The sequence below is a fragment of the Hipposideros armiger genome, unplaced genomic scaffold (assembly GCF_001890085.2).
Source record: "Hipposideros armiger isolate ML-2016 unplaced genomic scaffold, ASM189008v1 scaffold_179, whole genome shotgun sequence".
Taxonomy (NCBI): Eukaryota; Metazoa; Chordata; class Mammalia; order Chiroptera; family Hipposideridae; genus Hipposideros; species Hipposideros armiger.
The window spans coordinates 311,806-332,795 of NW_017731529.1; the positions used below are offsets into that span (position 1 = coordinate 311,806).

The window sequence follows — 20,990 nt, forward strand, 5'->3', positions numbered from 1 at the left end:
CGGGTCGGGGCTGCGGAGCTGCGCCCTGTGTCGTCGTGCGGGAGCTGGTGGGGAGCGTGGGCGCACCCCCCTCCCGCGGCCCGCTCCCGCGGCTCGGATCCACTTCCTTTTGTCTGGTCCGTTTCGGTGTCGGCGCTGCCGCTGCTGCGGTTGCCGCCTTGGGTCCGGGGCGGACAGACTTTCCGCGGCGCGGAGCTGCAGCGGGCGCAGGTGTGGAGACGGCCCGTGATGGGGGACGACGGTCACTAGCGCCTCTATGACATGTTTGTATGGACGGTGGCCTTCTGGAGAGCGTCCTCGATACATTTGTAACATCTAATGGTTTTAAGTGCACCCGGGAGAGCATTCATTAGTTAACTTCAAAGGAGCATTGTGTAGGCAGGTTACCATTCAATTACCCCATTTTATAGACTTAGACAGCGGAGGCTCCCAGGAGGAAAAATGATGATAGCAAAACGAAGCCGTCAGCACTTGTGGGAGCGGTGATGAGAACTCGTCTGACAGAGTTGTTCTGGGTCCAGCCGCTCGGCCGCAAACACAATTTAGCGCTCCGAGTGCCCGGCTGAGACTCATTACATTTTTTTATTTGCTCATTAATTACTGAAACCTCCCCCCCCCCAAAAAAAACAAAAAACAAAACCAGAACTGAGTCATTTCAGACTCCTGCAATAGTACCCCTAAAAATGATACTTAAAAGACCAGAATCATTTCAGTTGTTGAATAGGATCACTAGAGTTGTAGTAAGCGTTAAATTTCCTTTGTCTTTCACCTGTCAAGTCTTTCATCTCCTGTATAAATATGTTTGTCATTGGGCCCCAAAGATACTAAGAGATTATCATAGCAGAGCCCCTAAATGCTTATTTAAGAAATAGAATGGGGGAAGCCAGTTCTTAGGTATCCCTAAACATTGAGCAGCAAGTTTTCTTTTCTCACAGAAAAGAATTAAAACTTCAGAATAGTCATTTTAATAATTTTGATGGAAATTAACTTGTAATCATATACATATTATGTTGTGCTTTCTTCTCTCTCCAGAGCCATCAACAATTTATGACGTTTCCCTAGGGTTTGCTCTTCAATGATTTTGCCAGTAGATCTTTCATTGCCCCATTTTTCTTCCTCTCTTTGATTTACATATTTGGTTTTTCAAAGTGAAGGTTTTTTTTTCTTCTAAAATTCAAGGAGTATTAAAAAAAGCTGTTTTCTTGATAAAAAAACTTACATAGGACTTTTATTATTAGTGTATCTGAGGATTGACACTAGCCTCTTTAGTAAGTACCTCTCATAAATTAAGCAAGAGTTCTTCCAGTCAAGTATGCAGTGAATTAATAATGATTTTCATAGACCTCTGCAATATTTTGTGACATACCTGCCTCATATAATGCCATTTTATTAAGCAGCATAAAGCAAAAAAAAATTGACTTAAATTTTGATAGCTACATAGCACAAATTTTAGGGCACAGTGTGCCTACACTTATTTATTGACTCATGGGATAAAAGTTATCTTTCCCTTATACCACCTTTGCTTAGCTATCTGAAAAAAGAATGATAATCTGTCTTTTCTCTCATAAGGGGTATTTGGAGAATTAAACAAAGTAATGTCTGGAAAATATTTTGAACTTAATGGAAGAAACTGCTTTGTGACTTCAAAGCGTGACTCTAGAGTTGTGAAACACTGTCCCCTCCCCCAAACATGCTGTCAATGATGTTTTTAAAGAGGGGGCATTTGTGGTTACTTTAGGGGGCTGAACACGTATTGCAAAAGTACTGCTGCTATTCACATTTGTTTTGAATCTTTTGAAATTTTTAGTCAATTTATAAGCAACGTAAAAATTTAATTTTAGAGTTACTTTTATAAGCACTTGTATTTTGTTTGTGTTTTTTTCTTAAACAAAAATCTGTGTAACTCAGTTTGGACACCTGTTTTATTTGTTAAACTTGGCAGAATGATTCGTGCATAGTTGCGAAACTCAGCTCTACCTTCAAGATTTCACCACCCTTAAAGGATATTTAAAAGATTATCCTGAAGGCTATGAAGGCAATTTCAAAAGGGTGGTTTAAAAATAGTTTTAAGTAATGACAACATTGTTAGAACAAGTTTGCATCCTTCTCAGAGTGACTACTTTGAAGAGGGCAATGCTTACCTGTAGGCTAATGTTCTATATCTGTGAGTACATTTGCATGGTATTACACAGTTTGAAACTAATAATTTGTCTTGTAACCTATCAGTTATTTATTCTAAGTAGAATACAGTAAGTAAATCATGTGTAATACTGGAACAGTATTATGTTGGGGGGGTATACTTAATATAAAAGTTTGAACTTCACATAAATACAAATGTAAATCTTTATAATAATTTAGAATCATAAAAGTTGCCTCCACATTATATGTTTTGAGTATAATATAGCTGGGTCAAAATGGCCTCATCAAAATATAAAATTGCTATTTTCAAAAGAATTATTAACAAATTGTATGTGCAATAGATTTTCCTGATAATACCAGTTGTTCATTTTCTTCATTTCTGGGTTGTGTAAAAATTTTTGTAACTGTATTTTATATATATAGTAAATGCCAGAAGTCTGTTATAACTTTATTAGCAGTTAAGGAGATATTGGCCTAGTCCCCTAAAATCATTTAGGAGTTTTATGATACACGTATATGAAATCATTTTCTGAGGGAACAGTTAGAAGTAGGGAACTTTCTGTGCAGCCTATAGCTTGAGAATAGGGATAATACTGTGGCTACAAACTTACTCTATTCCACTGCATAATAAATTCATAATCAGGAGCATATAAAAAGAAAGCATACTATCCTGATGACATCCAAATGGAAAAAAACAATTTTTCATTATTTGACAGCCAGATCTCTCTTTTTAATTGAGATTGAATGGTTGGTTAACTTGGAGAAAAATCACAGATTTTGAGATTCAGACTATTGAAGTGACATGTATATTATCAGCAGACAAGCAGAAGTTTTCTCTAGAACAGTCTTTTAAGATAAGCAAGTGTGATGATAAAGATTATCTCCTGGTTATACATGTGGTTTGCCTCCCAGATATGCTCCATGTCAGTCTCATCCTATCTATGCGCTGTACCTTGCCTCTGACTCTCACTCTAATCTCTGACCTTCATGTTTGATTGCCACCTTTGGACAGAATGTAGTTGGCTCAGGAAGGATGAGGATATTTGTTTCAAGTATAACACAAACTTTTTTTTCTCCATTTGGAAATTTAATAGTTCATGTTTAAGGATTAGTCAAAGTTTCTGCTCATCAAAACAGCCCCAATAAGTAGGCAGTCCCGAATAAAATGGGACATAAAAATGCCCAAATCAAATATCTGCTTTGGCCCTAGAATACAATAAAGTGTACAAAAACAGAATCATGTTGATGAAAATTGAGTATCCTTGGTGCAGTAAACAACATTAACCACTTAGTTCCCAAAGTGTTTTGTTGCTTTCTTAGATTTTAGAAAATCTTTGAAGAAATGACGTGAATGTTAAGTCTTCTTTAAAAAGCTAGCTGAGAAAATTGGAAGGTTTACATTTTTTAAAACTTTAAAAATTTCTCTGTAGCATTGAGAAATATTAGAGATTATTCTAATAATAATGGAACTGTCCTCAGGTTCTGTAATCCTTTACCTGATTAGTTCACTGATGGTTTGATAGCTGGAAAACCTTAGAAACAGCCAATAGATCATTAGTATAGATTAAAAAAAATTTTATTAACGTTATTGGGGTGACATAGGTCAGTAAAATTACATAGGTTTCAAGTGTACATTTCTATAATACATCATATCTATATATTACATTAAAACAGCTTCAAAATATCCTTCATAAAATTGATGAGATAAACATGAAACTTAACCTTGAATGAGAATTATCTGGCTTGTTTAGAAACCTGTTGAAAAAATTTATCCAAGGGGCCAGAATTGAATTATGACACCCATGTAGTCAACACGGAATGACTAGTATAGACATGTGGACCAATGATATAATGAGTAAATTGGGGACTGTCTACTTAAAGTTTATTTCATAGAGCTAGAAATTAAAACTAAAGTATATTTTTTTCTGGCCATGTTCTGCCCAAATGTTTGATTTTAAGGTAGAATCTATTCTGTCCCAGACCATTTATCTTCTGGACAATTTATAAATTGTAAAGTAGATATTTACATAGCTGTACCTGTTTCACTTAGAACTAGTTAAGGCTGTAGAATCCTAAATAAAGCTTTCTCTGCTTTAGTCAGACATTAGACATTTGGCTCATCAAACAACCATACCCTTTCCCAACTTGGTATTTTGGTTTCTATTATTTTCCTTGCTCAAGATGCCCGTTCCTCTCCACTTTACTTGCTGTCTAAACCCTCTCTATCCTTTAGGACCCAGCTGGAATGGAGGTTACCATCATCCTAAACTTGGTGTCCATCATTCTCATTCATGTTTTTATACTTTTGTTACAACATATGGGTGTATCAGTAAACAAAATATAATATTGTTGCACATGCTTTAAATTTTTTTGTAACTGTTAACATGTGGTGTGTAGCATTCTTTGCTGAGTATATTTCTGCAGCCTTTTCCTTGTTTAACATACTTTGAATTTTTTTTCTAGATATTTTTTTCTAGATATTTTTTCTAGAAACTAAACAGCTTTAGCTTATTAACTTTGATTGCTGCATAGTATTTATTAAGTATCAATTAACAAAAATGCATTTGTCCAATCTATTGATGAACACTGGGTTGTTTAGAATTTTTTGCTACTACCATAAAATGTTGCTGAAATAAACATTTCTATGTATTTTCTTACATACACGCAAACCTAGAAGTACAATTGCAAATCCATAGGCACACATTTCATTTTTGCCAAATCTTGCCACATTGCTTTTCAGAATGGTTGTGCCTAGTTCTAGCTCCCCACAGTGGTTTATGAGGTTCTTGTTGTTGTTCCATATCATTTTTTATACCTGGTATTGTTAGGTTTTTAAAGTTTTCCCAGTATGATTGACGTGAGATAATATATTGTTTTAATTATAATTTTCCTGATTTCTGGTGAAGTTGAACATTTTTCATCTGATTGTTGGCCATTTGGGTTTTCTCTTCTGGGAATTGTGCTTTCATATTCTTTGTTCATTCTCCTATTGGATATTTGTCTTTTTAAAAATTTGTGTTGTAGAATTATTGTAGATATTAGCCATTTGCTTATAGTATTTGCAGATTTCTTCTTCTTGTCCACCTCTTAACTTTGTTTTTATTATACTGAAGTTCAGAAAGATACCAATATTTTAAATTTATCAATAATTTTTACTGTTGGAACAGTTTTATGACTCACCATGTAATCACAACCTTGGCCTTCCTAAGGTTTTCAACTTTCTACCTTACTTTCATAAATTCTTTCTAGATAAATTCTTTCTAAATAAATAAAATAAACATGTCACACAGTTTATCACTGGAATATACATAAAATTGTTAATATTTAACAATTTATATGAAAGAGTTTCCCAGTTCAAAATAGCATCTAAATAACGGCTTCCAGTGTAGCTTTTCTTATTTTTCATTAAGTTCTTATGAAGATGTAGAATAAAGTGAAAACTCACCACAAAATGAAAATGCAAAAACCAGGAGAAAATGACAGTTAAGAGGAGATTGTCCTCTGATAAGAGGACTTTTCTCTACATCAGCACCTGCGTTTTCCTACCCTACCCTTGTCTGTTTTTATAGACTGTCTGATAAATGCAGGCTAAGAGGCTTCTTTCTGCTCCTTCAGTCAGTTCCCTCAGAAACATGGATCCTCTACCAACTGGCAAACTGGGAAGACATCCCTCTCTACCCCTCAGATACTGCTCTGTCAGCAGGAGCTGCTGGACTTTCTTTCATTTCCTGTATTCCCAGCAAATTCCAGGAAACCACTAGACAGAATGTAATAGGGGGTTTGTGGTGGGTGCCCCAGGGCATTTGGAGACCCACAACACAAAGAACCCAGTGATAATACATAGCAGCCGTTGCGGTCATAGCCATTTTCATGGGTCATGTCAGTTCTCCCAAAGAGATAGGCAATAGAGTAGTGTGAATTGCTCCCGAGATGCGCTCTCTGAAAAACAGGGTGGAGAACACAGAACCAGGCGGGTGGTGAAGCCCATTAGCGACAGGGAGACCAGACGGAGTGCTTTGTACATCAAGAAGCTCTGCCACCACATATCTGAGCAGGTGGGCAGAAAAGTGACCGTGGGTCATTTCCTCACCTTGTCTATTTTACACCCAGTCTGCGCAGACCTCCCCATGATTGAAATGTGCAGGAAGAAAAAGAAATCAAACAACCCAAAATGAAACCTCTGGAACACTGTGAAACAAAGGAAGATTTATTATTGAAAGGACTTGTAATATAACATTAACCTTAAAGACTTGATAGGTAGTAGTCACATGAATACTGTGTTTTATATCCATAATGCTCAATTTGTGCTTCAGGGGTTCTGCAAATAATGCAGTATTTGACCACTTCATTGGTTTTGTCTCTTGATATTTTGGGGTTCTTTATAAGGTTTTGTATGAAGGGGAAAGTGCAACTGCTGCTTTCTTAAATGATGATTCTCAAAAAACTGAACTTTAATGAAGTTTTGGAAATCGAATCAATTTCATTAGGGGAATCCTACTAATCACCATGAAAAGTTTTATTGTGAAATGATGGATGTTGGATTTACTGAGAGTCATGATTAACTGTTCAGAATGTTCATGACTGTTCAGTATGTAGGATAAATTAGCGCATCAGATGCCTGGAAACACTTAAAGAAGGCAAGGTAAACCCTGCATTTTTCAGGAGCCTCACAATTTATGGGCATCACCAGCATAAATCACTGAATGGGAAGGCAGAAAAAACAACTAGTGTAGCGTGGTTGTTTTAGGATTATAGCGAAATCATCTTCGTACACCATCTAAGAGCATCACTGAATTTCTGGGAGATCCATGGTGAGAGACTGTATAGAACAGCATCTGCAGAAACATTTGCTGCCAGACAGTGGTAAATTTACAAGAAAAGCAGAATAAATGATAGCAAATTGGGATGCCAGAATGTGGCTTCCATAATTCCAAAGGGCGGGAGTACACAAAAGCAAAGCAAATACTACAAAAGCACCAACATCCATATGGTGAGGTAGGAGTGTGTGCAGAGTTTTTGTGGATTCTGTTGACTTATTGGGCCCTGCTTTATTTTCACAATGGCTTAAGGAGAGTACTTCTGATATCTCCAACAAACTGCTCGGGACTGAATGTAGTCCTCAAGCTTGGAGCTAGTCCCTGCTTCCACACTTACTTTCTGCTTTCCTTACTGTAGTCAGCTAAGATGCCAGCAGATAGGGGAGAACAGCCAATGATGTGTGTTGCCTCCTCTGTTCCAGTAAGTGACTTAAAAGAGAGCACTTTCCCCCATCTCAACTTTGAACTCTCAGTAAGGACTTCAGTCCACCTCACTCCTATCCTTAGAAATCTCAGAAAATAAGAACTTTCTCCTCACAAAATGGTGGAAATATTAATAGTTTGGGAAGTTACTTCTCTAGGCCTCAGTTTCCCCTTTTGTAAAATGAAGTTAATAATCCTTAACTCATAGGAATGTCCTGATGATGAAAGGAGCTAATGCCACTTCATAGGTACTGCACTCAAAAATAGTAGCTAGCACTTACTTAAAATGATCTCAACCCCTTGACTTCACGTTCTATATGTAGAGATTTTTGTTTAAAAAAATATGTAGAGTGTGCCACTTTCTGGCCTGTTGCTAAATAAAAAGAGAAAAAGTACTATTTTCTGATGGATAGCTTCATAAAGAGGATTATAAATAATTTGAAAACATCCAGTTACATATGGTCATCAAACCACATATGATGTAATGAAAATCAGTCTGTGTTCTAAAATGGAGTCTCTAAAAAATCAGCCTCTATATAACTTTATGAGGCTGAGACCAGCTCCCTTTGGTAGTGTTTGCTAAATTAAGTGATACCCATAAATTGAACCCTGACTTTAAGGAGTTAGGAAAGAATGGCTTTTTTTTTTTTGTCTTGCCTATGCTTGCTTGCTTGTTCACTCATTCATCGAACCTGTAAGTGCCGATACTGTCCTAGCAGTACAGACGATTAAACTGTCAAGGAGTTGTTTGCAACTCAGCAAGAAAGACACAGAACAAGCAGTAAGTGTGATGAATGTTCTGAAGGAGAACTAGAAAGGCTTTTGGCAAAAATATAAGGGAGGCCCCTGTCCCTCCCCCAGAAAGGGGCATGTAAGCTGAGACCTGGAGGCTAGGGGCAGGCTTGCCGAGGACCCAGGGAGAGGAGCAGGAGGAGAGCCAGTGGGTGGAGGAACTGAGAGAAGGCTGGCCTGCCGGCCTGTGGGGCAGCCTGGGCAGCACAGCACTAGGAAGCCGCCCAAGGGAGCAGGGGAATAATGATTCGTTTTGCATTTTCAACCTTCAGTGGAGAATAAAATACTTCAGATTTTCATACAGTTAAACTTTAGTGACTAGAGCCATAATTTCTGGCCTAGAATTTTTGAGGTCACATATGTGTTTATTGTTTAGAGAGTATATGGCGTGAAATACCTTCCTCTCCGCATATTTTTTCTTGGTCTGTTAAAGGGAGAGTGTCTGTCTCATTCTGCCTTTTTGAAAGAGCTGGCAAGGAAACTTTTGCCCCCATACCACCTTAATTCTCTTCCCTCCCCTGTTGCCCCTTCTTTCAGGATTCTGAAGTTTTCAGAAGAAATCCTAAGAACCACGACTATAACTCTCAGTGACATTGCCAACTAGAGGGGTTTTTTTTGCTGTGGTTAACAGAAAAGGGAGGGCTTTCGGTTATGATCACCTGAAAACCTATGTTGCAAATAAGAACTTCTCTAGAAATATTTGATTATATACTACATAGATGGGTTGATGAACATGTAACAAAGTAAGAGAAAGCCCAGGAAAGGGTGGGAGAGCTTGGCAAGTAGGTACGTATCATCAAGGCTACCTTTGGTGTTAGGGTGAGGTTGCTGGGCTCCCTGGTCTAGGGGTTGGATTAGGCCTTGGGTACACACGGGGCAGGGAGTTGAGAAATGAGAGCCCAGAGTAAAGCCAGGACTTGGGAAGGGCGACATTCTTGGTAGAAAAGTAGATTAGAAAAAAGGGTGACCCACTGACATGGAGAGGTTATAAGGAAGTCTATATTGGCCTAGTCTCTAAGTAGAAGGTGGAAAAGTCTCATCTAAAAAGCTTGTTCATTGAGTAAAAAAAAAAAAACAAAAGAAACCTATAAAATTTTCAGACACACAGAAAAATAGAGAATGGTATAATGAACCCTCAATGTACCACCATCAGCCAGCTTCAATAGTTATTATTCGTCCACTCTTATGTCTTTGTTCACATTATATAATTTTGCCTGTAAGTACCCCAAATTACAACATTTCTCTCTTACCTAAGGACCTTTAAAAAACATAATATCATAAAAAACATATATCACATCCACAAAATTAACAATTCTTTATTATTATTATCTAATACCTAGTTTATATGTAATTTGCCCCAGTTGTCTCAAAAATATATTTTTGAGTTCATTTATTTGAATCGGGATTCAAATAAGGTATACATATTGCATTTGGTTGGTATCTTTTAGGTTTCTCCACTCTCTTTTAAAAATTCATTTATTTGTTGGAAAAAAACCAAGTCATATGTCCTGTAGAATTTTCCACATTCTGTGTTTGGCTAGTTGTATCCTCATGGTATGATTTATTAATAACATATTCCTCTAGTCTCCATAAAGTACTTCCTAAATTTAATGTTCGATTCAGTCAGGTTAATTTTTTTTCTTTTTCTTTTTTTTATTTTTTTTATAAAGAATATGTTATAGATGGTGCGGAATACTTCTGATTGCATTACCTCAGGAGGCATATGATGTTTGGTTGTTGTTATGGGCTACATTGTATCCCCCCAAATTTATATGTTGAAGAACTATTTCCCTGTACTTCAGAGTGTGACTGTATTTGGAGACAGGGCCTTTAGAGAGGTGATTAAGTTAGAACAAGGCTGTTTGGATGGCCCTAATCCAATCCGACAGGTGTCCTTATAAGTAGAGAAAATTTGGACTCAAAAAGAGACACCAGGATGTGTGCCTAGAGAGAAAAGACCATGTGAGGACACAGGAGAAGGTAGCCATCTAAAATTTAAGGGGAGAGGCCTCAGAAGAAATTAACCCTGATGGCCCCCTTGATCTTAGACTTTCAGCCTCCATTCTGTTGTGATGTATGTTATGGTAGCCCTAGCAGACTAATACAGTTGTCCTATTTTTAGTTATGATTATTTAGTTATATTAGGTTTGATCTTTGAGTTCAGGTGGTAACAGCCTTATACATTCATTACAAAATGCTCCATCATCCTTTCTTTCTACTGGTTTAGTATCCATTGATGGTTTTTTCCCCCCTAAGTCCATCATTTTATTTGAAGTTGAAAAATTGTGATTATATTAATCACCCTATTTTATTAGCATTATGCCTCTATACAGAAGAATATTTTCTCACCACTTGGTTACCCTGAAATAGTCTGTATAGCAAAGGTATTACAGAATAAGTGCTTGATTTGATTCTTTCCCTTTATTTATCCATCTTCAGATTCTGACAATCTCCAAATCATCTGAGAATTTTTTAACTTGTGACTTAAAGACTTGAATGTATTCTAGCATGGTGAGCCAAGGAGCCCGAAACTGAGAAACTTACCTAAAAAGCAGTGCTGTGTTGGTGATCTCCCTTGAGCACCTGGTAGATACGCTGTGAAATTAGGCTTTCTAGAGGGACAGGTCCTCAAACAAGGTCCCACATGGGCCTCATGGTAAAGATGAATTCATATTCCAACATTACAAAACTCAGGAGGAAAAGAGTGAGAAATAATAGGCATAATTGAGAGAAAATTCAGATCCCCAGAAAATTTAAGTGAACCCAGCCTCAGTCTTGGGTTCTCTTCTCTGTCCTACTCACAGCCTTGTAGATCTCATCCATTTTCATGGCTTTAGGTATCCATCCCACATTTAAATCAGACACTCTTCAGGGCTACAGATTCTTGAATCCAGCTGCGTACCTTAACAATTCTATTTAACAATTGAGTAGACATTTCAAACTTAATATATCCCAAACTGAACTCCTGTTCTGCCTGCACCTTTCCCCATGTCGGTTGATGGCAATTCCATCCTTAAAGTTGCTCGTGCCAAAAATTCTACAGCCATCCTTGATTCCTCCTTCTCTTAGGCCCCGTATTCAATCTGTCTGGAAACTCTGTTTGTTCTGCCTGCAATATACATATCCTAAATTTGACCGTTATTCACCACCACCATGTTGTCACTCCCTCTGAGTCTTATCATTTGGCTGGATTTCTGCAGCAATGTGTTTCCATTAAAATAGAATTTATCTGGTAGAAGAGTTAATTGATAGTTTTAATAACCATATTTCTGCTTTATATGTAGAATTTTATTTAAAACTAAATCTACTAAGCCATTAAAAAAGTGCTACTTGATCTCATTTTTCTTTTCTAACTTTAATTTTGAGTAAGTAAGAGTTTACTGGGGAGCGGGCAGGACTTTGTGGAAGCACATAGTATGCTTGGACAACTATTTCAATTAAACTAGAATTACATGAGAACTTCAATCAAAATTCAGCCTCTGAATTGGGCTTTCCCCCCATGTAATGCAGTATAATGTACTTACTGAGAGGTTTGGCTCATAGGTGAACTTAAATGAAGAACGTGGCTTATAACTGATGTGTTAGAATTTCCTTCAATGCCCAAAGTGAGAGAACAGTAGCTCTAGTTGCCCCTAATTCAATTTAATGACATATATAGTCATATGCAAGGTATTGGGTAGTAGTGAAGAGCTATCAAGACTTAAGACACTGCTTATGCCCTTTCTCTGGGAGCTTCCAATTGAGAGGAAGAAACAAAGGTGTATGTTAGTACCTGGTGGCTTGGTGGCATAAGTACTAAACAGAACCTTAGGTACTACAGATGAACTGTTCAAGGGTAAGGGCTGCTCAGGAAAGACAGAGCGAACAATGAAAGTGCCAGGAACTTCAAACCTGTTTTATTTATTTATTTTTTCTTTCATTCTTTTTTATTTGCATGTTTTTATCTTGCTAAGACCCAACATTTTAACTGTTTAATTACATAAGTAATGTTCATTAGAAGAAAAGTGGAAAATACAAATATGCGAAAGAAAAAGATAGTGAGATGTTTAAATCCGCATATATTTTTCTGTTAAGAAATGAATTTATACAGTAAAATTATACTATAAAGCTTTTTTTCACTTGACATCATACTTAAAGCATTTTCTCATGGCAAGAAATAGACATATTAATATTTAATATATATTTTATGTTATATATATTTAATGACTATATTTCATTTTTTTCTTCAAACCCGTTTTAGGGGGACACGGTGGGATAAATAAGTAAATTAATAAGCCCAAGTCTCTTTCCTTCCAGATGAGTGTTTTATGTACTAACAGACACCTACTGCTTTTTTGGCTCCATTATCAGCAATCTTTTGCAGTAACTTAGTATAGCTGCCTCTGCATCCAACAAAAAGCCTCTCTGTGTAACTACTCATTTTCCCAGAAGGAAAAAAGGAGTTTGAAGCCAAGTTAGGATGCTTATCTTTTTATTTATTTATTTTTTTTTTTAAGCTGAGCCATCCTGCTACCTGTTGGCAGCTCAGCGGCTGCTCAGCTTGGGCTGGACTTGAACCGCTGTTTGCTCAGAGCTCAAACTCTTGAGCGAGCTCTTAACCAACTGAGCCACTCGGCTGGCCCCTAGAATGCTTATCTTTGCTGCCACTTTCTCATTGGATCCTTTCTTGATTATTGATACTTGACCCATCTAAAAGAATATAGCCATCCAATAAAAGTATGGCAAGATAGACAGCTACTTATTATTAACTTTCAATTAAGAGCAAGCTTCATATCATGTTAGTATATTTCCCATAAAGTAAATATATTTTAGCCCGTATATACCATTCTAAGAAATCAGCCTGAGAAGCATTTGGAGAAAGAAGGCTCTATTTGACCTCAGGATCAGTTCTTCACTAGATGTTTCCCTCTGAGAACCCTGACAATTTTGCCTACTCTGTCCCACGAAACTGGTGTAGAACCCCCCTCAGCCTCTCATAGACTTTCACAATACAGAATTTATTATTTGTGTTTCTTGCCAAAATAATAGGTGCTCAGCAAATATATATATATATATATATATATATATATATATTTGCTCAGCAAATATTTATTGAATGAAAGAATACACTCAAAATACAACTTAAAATTAATTTTTAAAAATCACCTGATTTTATTTTCTTCTTGCTATTGTCTCTTCTTGGTCCAATAAGAAATATTATTGGCACTTTTATTTAAAATATTTAGATATACCTTAGATTGGTCAAAAATCTCCAAAAATGGCTAAACCTATTCCTTGAAACAAAAACTTGCAGACTCATCATATGGTGATTTCTAAGATTTATATGTGAATCACACCTTTTTGAAAAGTGTGTTTCAGCTTTGCTCACAGCTATATTAATTCTGTATGTAATACCTTTTCTTATAACCCCTACCTAAGGAAGTATTATAGTATGTGAGAAGTAGTGCGTGATAAGAATGGGGCCTACACACTTACTTTCATTCATCTTTAGAATTCATTCCTTCTTTTACCAAAGAATGACAGCAGTTAAAATGGGCAAAATTAATCAAGATATAGAAGTTACAAAATGTCTGCATTTCTTCAGTGATTTTCTTTACAATTCTTAAAGGTGTCACTTGGATTGAAAGACTGCAGTGAACATTTAAGACGGTGTCTGGAGTATGCTTGTGAGAGAAAGGAAAGGGGAAAGGAGAAACTGGAAAGAATAGAGTGGTGGTGTTCAGCTTTGATTGTGAAGTTTAAGATGCTGTGGGAGAGGAAGTATTACACCTGGTAGCTACAGCAGCATCAAATTTTACATTACCTTTTCTCCCTAAGGTTAACTATGCATTGTGTCATGCCTAAGATGTCAGCAGGCCCAGGGAAAGTGAAGAGAAGTAGAGGGAAGGTAGGTGAGAGCTGCCTAGATGGGAATAAGGTAGTTTGAACTATTCAATAGTTGTTTTAATCAACAAAAGTTGGATGCTTTCCAAGAAAAATGTTTCTGGATGTGAATACCAAAGTGTATGCAGAATCATTTAAACAGTTACAAAGTTGTTGAAGTTGACTTCAACATGTTCATACCCCAAAGTGTGTACCCTCAACAATTATTGAAGAAGATTGAGGTGTCTTTCTGTAACTCATGATTTAGACAGTTTTAGAGTTCATAAATTTGAGGATTCAATTGCCATTTTAGTCCCTGCAGCTACCAAGTCTAGAGTTATAGAACTGGCAGTTTAGAAATCACCCGGACCAGTCTCCAATTTATGCATAGAAAGTATCTGATACCCTTGACAGAGATTGAAGGCTGACATGATAGGGATCCTTCCACCTTTTACTAAATAATACATGGTCTAGAAATATCTATTGAAGTACATAAGGCATATAAATTCCACAGGAATCTAGTCATATCTGCAAGACCCCATTTTAATTTCTGCTTAATGTAAGATTGCTTTGGGGGTCCTGATATGTTCTTGTATAGTTCACAAGCAAATGTGTTGACTGTCTGTTGCTTTGAAAATTCAGTCATTTATATTTTTTAACTCTTCACAGACCATTGATTGCAGTGTTATTAATATTTCTTTTCTGTGGCCTGTTTGGATTTGGGCATGCTTTATTCCAGCTCTTCTGTGTTCATAACACGTTTACCTCAGAAATATTAAACATCAGCAGGGGGAGCTGACATGGTTTGTTTTACAAAATAATACCTGGGCAGGTTATTCCCACCAGAGTCATTACATATGATACTCTGTTTGTGTGAGCAGTCATTGGTTCCAAAGCTCACTTCTACAAAAAAGCTGTGGATTACTTCTGCGGTTCCTGTGTCCTGCATAACAATGAAATTTCTCTCACTTAACAATATGCTATTTCTTTATATTACAAAAGGAGTATTCCTTTTCATTTCCTGCAGATATAGTGTACCAAGCACTTCCAGTATACAACCTTTAGGTGACTAATTATGCCTCAGTTCAGTGGCTACAAATACAGAATGCTGCTTTTAAGCAAAAAAAAAAAAAAAGTATATACACGTTTTAAAGTTAGCCCCTCAGCCCCTCAGAGAGTATGGGCAGCATTTCTTGATAAGTAGTAGAATATTTCTATTCAACAGGTCTTTTTTCTCTCTGATTTTAGTGGTGATTCCACCACCACCTCCCGCCCCCAAATCCTGGCAGAAACCAGTACATTTTTTTTAACCTTATATATACAGTTAAGGTGTATATATCAGATTTCCTTAAGTAGTTCTGATGTTTTCTTTCTTTTTTTTTTTTTTTTACTATTATCGCTATTGCAACAGAGTAAGTTTGACAGTCAGTCTTTATTTTTCTCCATAGCATCGTTCCTTTAGAAGAGCTAATGCCTGGTTTGGTTGTACATTAAAGAGGGATCCCATCTCATCACATTAAATGTGCTCCCATTGCCATATTTATCTTCAGACCTGCTTGCAAGCCAGTCGTCAGCAGATGGGGAGACTGAGATGTGTCTTTTAGGTGTAGTAACATGGTTTTGAAAGTCAAGGTTGGCATGGCCCCTTATCTGTAGTGCAGTTTCATTGGCTTTTTCTTAAAAAAAAAAAAGACCATATGTAGAAATATTATTTGCTCTGAGATGGACTGAACTAGCTAAATCAGTTTAGTGTTTTATATTCTAATTAATTACGCATTGCTCCTTTCACCCTTTTACCAATTTTACTTCTCTTGGCTATTATCTTGTGTTATCTTGTCTTTATCTTGTTCCAATTTTTAAAAACTATCTAGATAATTGATGAGGGGACTCCAAATTCTTTGGCCATTTCACTTTTTGAATTTTTATTCTTGTTCACTAACAGATGACGTTTGCCTTTTGAGAAATTATGAACTTTTATGCCAGGGATTTTATTCTATGCTTCTATAGCAGGAAAGAAAATAAAACAGCATTCTAATAATGTCACAATTGAGAAGACCGACTTGGGTTCTTTAGGTACTATTGTGGACTGAATTTTGTCCCCCTGCAAAAAAAAAAAACCCCTATGTTGCAGCCCTAACCCACAATATAACTATATTTGGAGACAGGGCCCTTCCTTCTTTTTGCTTTCGCCAACTGGAATGGGAATGTCTATCCTGTGCCTTTCCCACCATTTTATTTAGGAAGCACATACTTTTTCTGGTTTCACAGGTTCACAGCTATAGAGGATGTTTGCCTTGAGATGAGTCCTACCTCAAGTCTCACCCATACTTGGTTTGGATGATACTTTGGACTTGGAGTTGATTCTGGAAATGCGTTTGGACTTTGGCGACTGTTAGGGTAGGGTGAATGTGTTTTGCATGTTGAGAAGTACATGCATTCTGGGGGCCAGAGGGAGGAATGTATGGACTGAATGATGCCCCCTCAAAAATCCTCACCCCCAATATTTTGGCATTTGGAGATAAGGCCTTAAAGGAGGTAATTAAATTTAAATGAGGTCAGAAGGGTGGGGCCCTAACCCAATAGGACCATTGTTCTTATAAGAAGAGGAGTTGACCAGACACGCACTGCACAGAGGAAGACTATATAAGGACAGTGGGAAGGCAGCTGTCTGTAAGCTAGGAGAAAGCCCTTACCAGAACCCCACACCCTGAGCTTAGATTTCTAGCCTCCAAAGCTGTGAGAAAATAAACTTCTGTTGTTTAAGCCACCTAGCCTGTGGTATTCTGATATGGTAGCCTGAGTAAACTAATACAGGTGTACTGATAAGGTGGAAATTTTTCTTACACTTAAAACACCAGTGTTGCCCAGTTTCAAAGGAAGAGCTATTTTTAATTATCTAAATACCCAAGAAAACAACAAACTCCCCCTGTTTTGTTAATAAATATTAATAACTTTGAGTAGATAATGCTATTATTAGGTATCAACGTTCTGTAATCAACAGAATTTATTTTTAGAGCAGTTTTAGCTTTAAAAAAATGGAGCAAAAATTATGGAAACTCCCATGTGCTCCTTTTCCCCTACACAGCTTCTACTCTTAGCGTCCTGTGTGATACACATCACAATTGGTGAACGAGTGTCGGTGTATTATTTTAAAGTCCTTAGTTTACATTAGGTTTCACCCTTGGTGTGGTATTGTTCTATACGTGTTAACAAATGTATAATGTCATTAATTCACCATTATAGTATCATAAACTATGTTTTTACTGTCCTAAAATTCTATGTTCAGCCTATTCATCCCTCCCTCTCTCTATCCAAATAATTAGATATTAATATATAAAGATGATGAAATAGCTGGAAAACATTAATTTAAAATTGTCTTTCTGTACTATTTGATAGAAAAGTTAGAATATTTCACTTTCAAAGTTGCGTGCATGAAATAGAATAATAAAAATCTGTTGTCTATGCAAAAGGCCTTTATGTTAGATTTTTCTATCTTGGCCCATTCCCAGCTGTTCAAGATTTGGATTCCAAAAGTTGTCTTTAGCATTTAACCAGTCTGTTGGTGGTGAAAGGTATGGAACTGTTTATCCACATATAAACTGGTCTTTGACCAATGTCACGTTTATAATGAGAGAGCAGCAGACACACTTTCCTACATCTTCCGTTCTCCAGTAGTTCCTTGGTGGTGGATAAGTAAGCCCCCTGTAGGCAGAGGTAGGAAAATACATCTCCAATTCCTTGTCCCATTGGAGGCCTTGACTTCCACCTATCATAAAGAAATGACCTTGTATCCAGGGATCAGATAATGAAAGTTGTCACTGTTGCTCCACACTGAGCATTGTTACCCACTGTTTTTAAACAGAGACAAGCATTGGGTTATATTGTTTGGGGTTGTAGGGGACACAGACACACACAAAGAGACTAACTTTGAAGTCACTGCAAATTTTTAAAGTAATTTTTATATTGGAATACAATACACACAGAAAACAAACAGATCACAAGTGTATAGCTTGATGAATTTTCACAAAGTGAACATACCCATGAGTACCCAGAAAAACAAACAGTACATTAGAAATTAGTACAGTATTACTATAATACCTCAGAAACTTACCAAGCACCACATTAGCTTCTTTTTTAATTTAACGTTGTGTCCCAATAGATTTATTTGAGCAGCATAATATCCTTCAAATAAGGATAACAATGTGGAAAAATATTTTCGATGATTTTGTTCTTGCCACGTAAACTAGTGAGAAATGTACATATAGGGTGTTTTTCCTCATTGATAATACCAGAGTATTGGATGTAAGTCCAAAGGTTGAATGTAAACATTTTAAACCAAATACATATACCAGTATATGAAAGTTTTATATGCCAAGTAAATGAAAGTGATATAGTTGAGATGAAAATCAACGGAGGGATCTATGTGGTAAGGGAACTAAGAAATATCACGTCAAAGGTGTAGGTGTGTGTGTGTGTGTGTGTGTGTGTGTGTGTGTGTGTAATATAACGTAAGTATTGTTTATCCATACATGTTTTCTCCTCAGTATCAGGGAACAAATTTGCTAACTATTGTGATTTATATAGTTCTAAGAAGACAGAAACATTTGCAGCCCCAAAAAGGAAAATGGTGTCATGTATTATAACAGCACTTGATTTCTTTTTTTTTTTGCCGAAATATGAAAATCAATTTATTTAGCAATAGTTTAAAAAATTTCTTTATACAAGACCACCTGTGAATGTAATACTTTTTTAATTTATTTTTTATTATTAGTTTCAGGTGAACAGAACAATGCAATAGTTATCCTTTTCACCCCTCATACAGAAACAACTCCCCTCCCCAATCTACTGCCCTCCCACCCCCGATATACTTATCTATTATAATTCCACTGACTCCACTCCCACACTCCACTCCACATCCCATGACTATATGTATATATAATTGTAGTTGACATACAATATTATTCAACATCAGCTTCAGAAATACAGTGCGGTGGTCAGGCCTCTACATTCACTTATTAACTATCCAGTCCATATGCCTCTTATTTACTTTTCTTCTATTGTGTTAGCTAATAGTTGTGGTACACAGTTAAATAATACAGAAAATAGTGAGCGTTGTCTTCTTTTGATCTTCCTGATTTTCATGAAATGCTTTCAACATTTCACTAAACTTTAACATTATAATTGTTAAAGTTTTTAGTAGCTCCTTTTTAATCAGGTTAAAGAATTTTCTTTTATTTTTAGGATGCCATTTATTTTTTTTTTCAGTCATGACTAAGAGTTGAATTTCACTAAAAGTTTTATTTTGCATCTTTTAAGGTGTTCATGTGTTGTTTTTTCTTTTTTTAACCTTTTAGTTTGCTGACTATATTGTATAGTTTTTTGTTTGTTTGTTTAATTTTGAACCATCTTTGAATTCCTGGAAATAATCTTATTTGGTACAATTGTATTATTCTTTTAATTTGCTGGTGGGTTCTGTTGGCTAAAACTGTTTTCAGGATTTTAGCATCTATGTTCACTAATATATCGGTATAAAAATTTTTATACTCTCCTTGACTAGTTTTATATCTCTTTATATAATTAATATGTCAAGATTATATCATATTTGTGGAAATAGTCTTCCTTTTATGTTTTCTGAACCATGGTTATATAACTTACAAAGATCATTCTTTTTTTAAAGAATTGGTAAAATTTATCAATTATATACTTTTTGCCTGGGCCCTTCCCTATTTCTTATGGGATTTAGAGAAGATATTTAATTTATACTTCAGGTTTTAAAGTTGTTTGGTTTATTCTTGTTTTCTAATTTTAGGTTAATTTTAATAGTTTATAATTTTGTCCACATTATCTCAAGTTTAAATTCATGAATAACAAGGAGGCAGGTAAGCAAAATTGGATACCCAGGTGTATGGAATTAGACCTATGACAAATGCTGATATTTTACCATAAAAAAATTGGTCCATAGCAAAAGGTCAATGAAGGAATGGAACTTCTTTACAGAGATTATAATTCCAGTAGTTGGCTTTATAGAAAATTTCAACCAAATTTGTTATAAATATGTTTCTCCATAGGGACTCATCTATCCTTAGGTATTTTAATGGATGTTGATGGGAAATAATATTTTCATAGGCAACAAACACTTTTGAGACAGCAGAAATTAGACATTCTCAAAATGTGATCCTTGGCTCCTGCTGTCTCTAAGACCTATCAGAGAATCAGCTCAGACTATTGTCTTGGTAATACTAAAATGTTATTTGCTTTTTTTTCTTTCTTTCTTTTTTTTTTTTTTTTACTGTGTAACATTTTCTTTAATAACACTCAAGTAACTGTGAGTGAAACTGCTAGTCCTTTAGCAGAATCAAGGCAGTGGTGACAAACTGTACTAGCTGTTATTTTATTCTTCACTGCCATACACATGTAGTTTAAGACACCATTTATTGAAACAGTAAATATTATTGATTTTATTAAATCTTTACTCTTAAGTCATATATTTTTAATATTTTGTGTGAAAAAAGATGGGAAGAATGTATAAAGCACTTCTGCAGTACACTGAAGGCTGATGGTAGTCTTGTGGCAAAACCCTTGCTCAATTATTTCAGTTTAGAGCTGAACTATCCACCTTTCCATGACACACCATTTGTACTTGACTTACTGACATACTGATTATTCAGACATGACTATTTGTCAGTGTTTGTTGCAAGTGATAAAATTTGAACTTTAAACAAAAATTAGCACTTAGAAAGCTTGTATCCACCACCATGAACTTGCCTATTGCCCAATAATTAAAGAACTTTTGCTGAGGTTGGTGGTCATATTAACAAATGTTGCTTTTTGATGTTTTGTAATGAAATGTGAAATGTGTCGATATTTGGGAGATATGCATAAACTCAGCAAAACATTATTTTCCAAATGCCCACTACATTGAGGAAATACCAGAAAGTGACAGGGATATCAGAATAG

General features: G+C 36.1%; 1 protein-coding gene across 3 annotated transcripts in view; it reads left to right on the forward strand.

The window, feature by feature from the left end:
* The window catches only part of RNF180 (ring finger protein 180), a 139,838-nt gene that overhangs the window by 896 nt on the left and 117,952 nt on the right, over nucleotides 1-20,990 (forward strand). Inside the window, exon 1 of one of the 3 annotated variants that reach the window (XM_019652435.1) lies at nucleotides 99-210. The exons of 1 other annotated variant lie outside the window; for it this stretch is intronic. The gene's annotated coding sequence lies outside the window, so the exon portion shown is untranslated. Of the gene's footprint in view, nucleotides 1-98; nucleotides 211-325; nucleotides 379-20,990 lie in introns of those variants that run through there. One more of the 3 variants, XM_019652434.1, reaches the window with a different exon arrangement.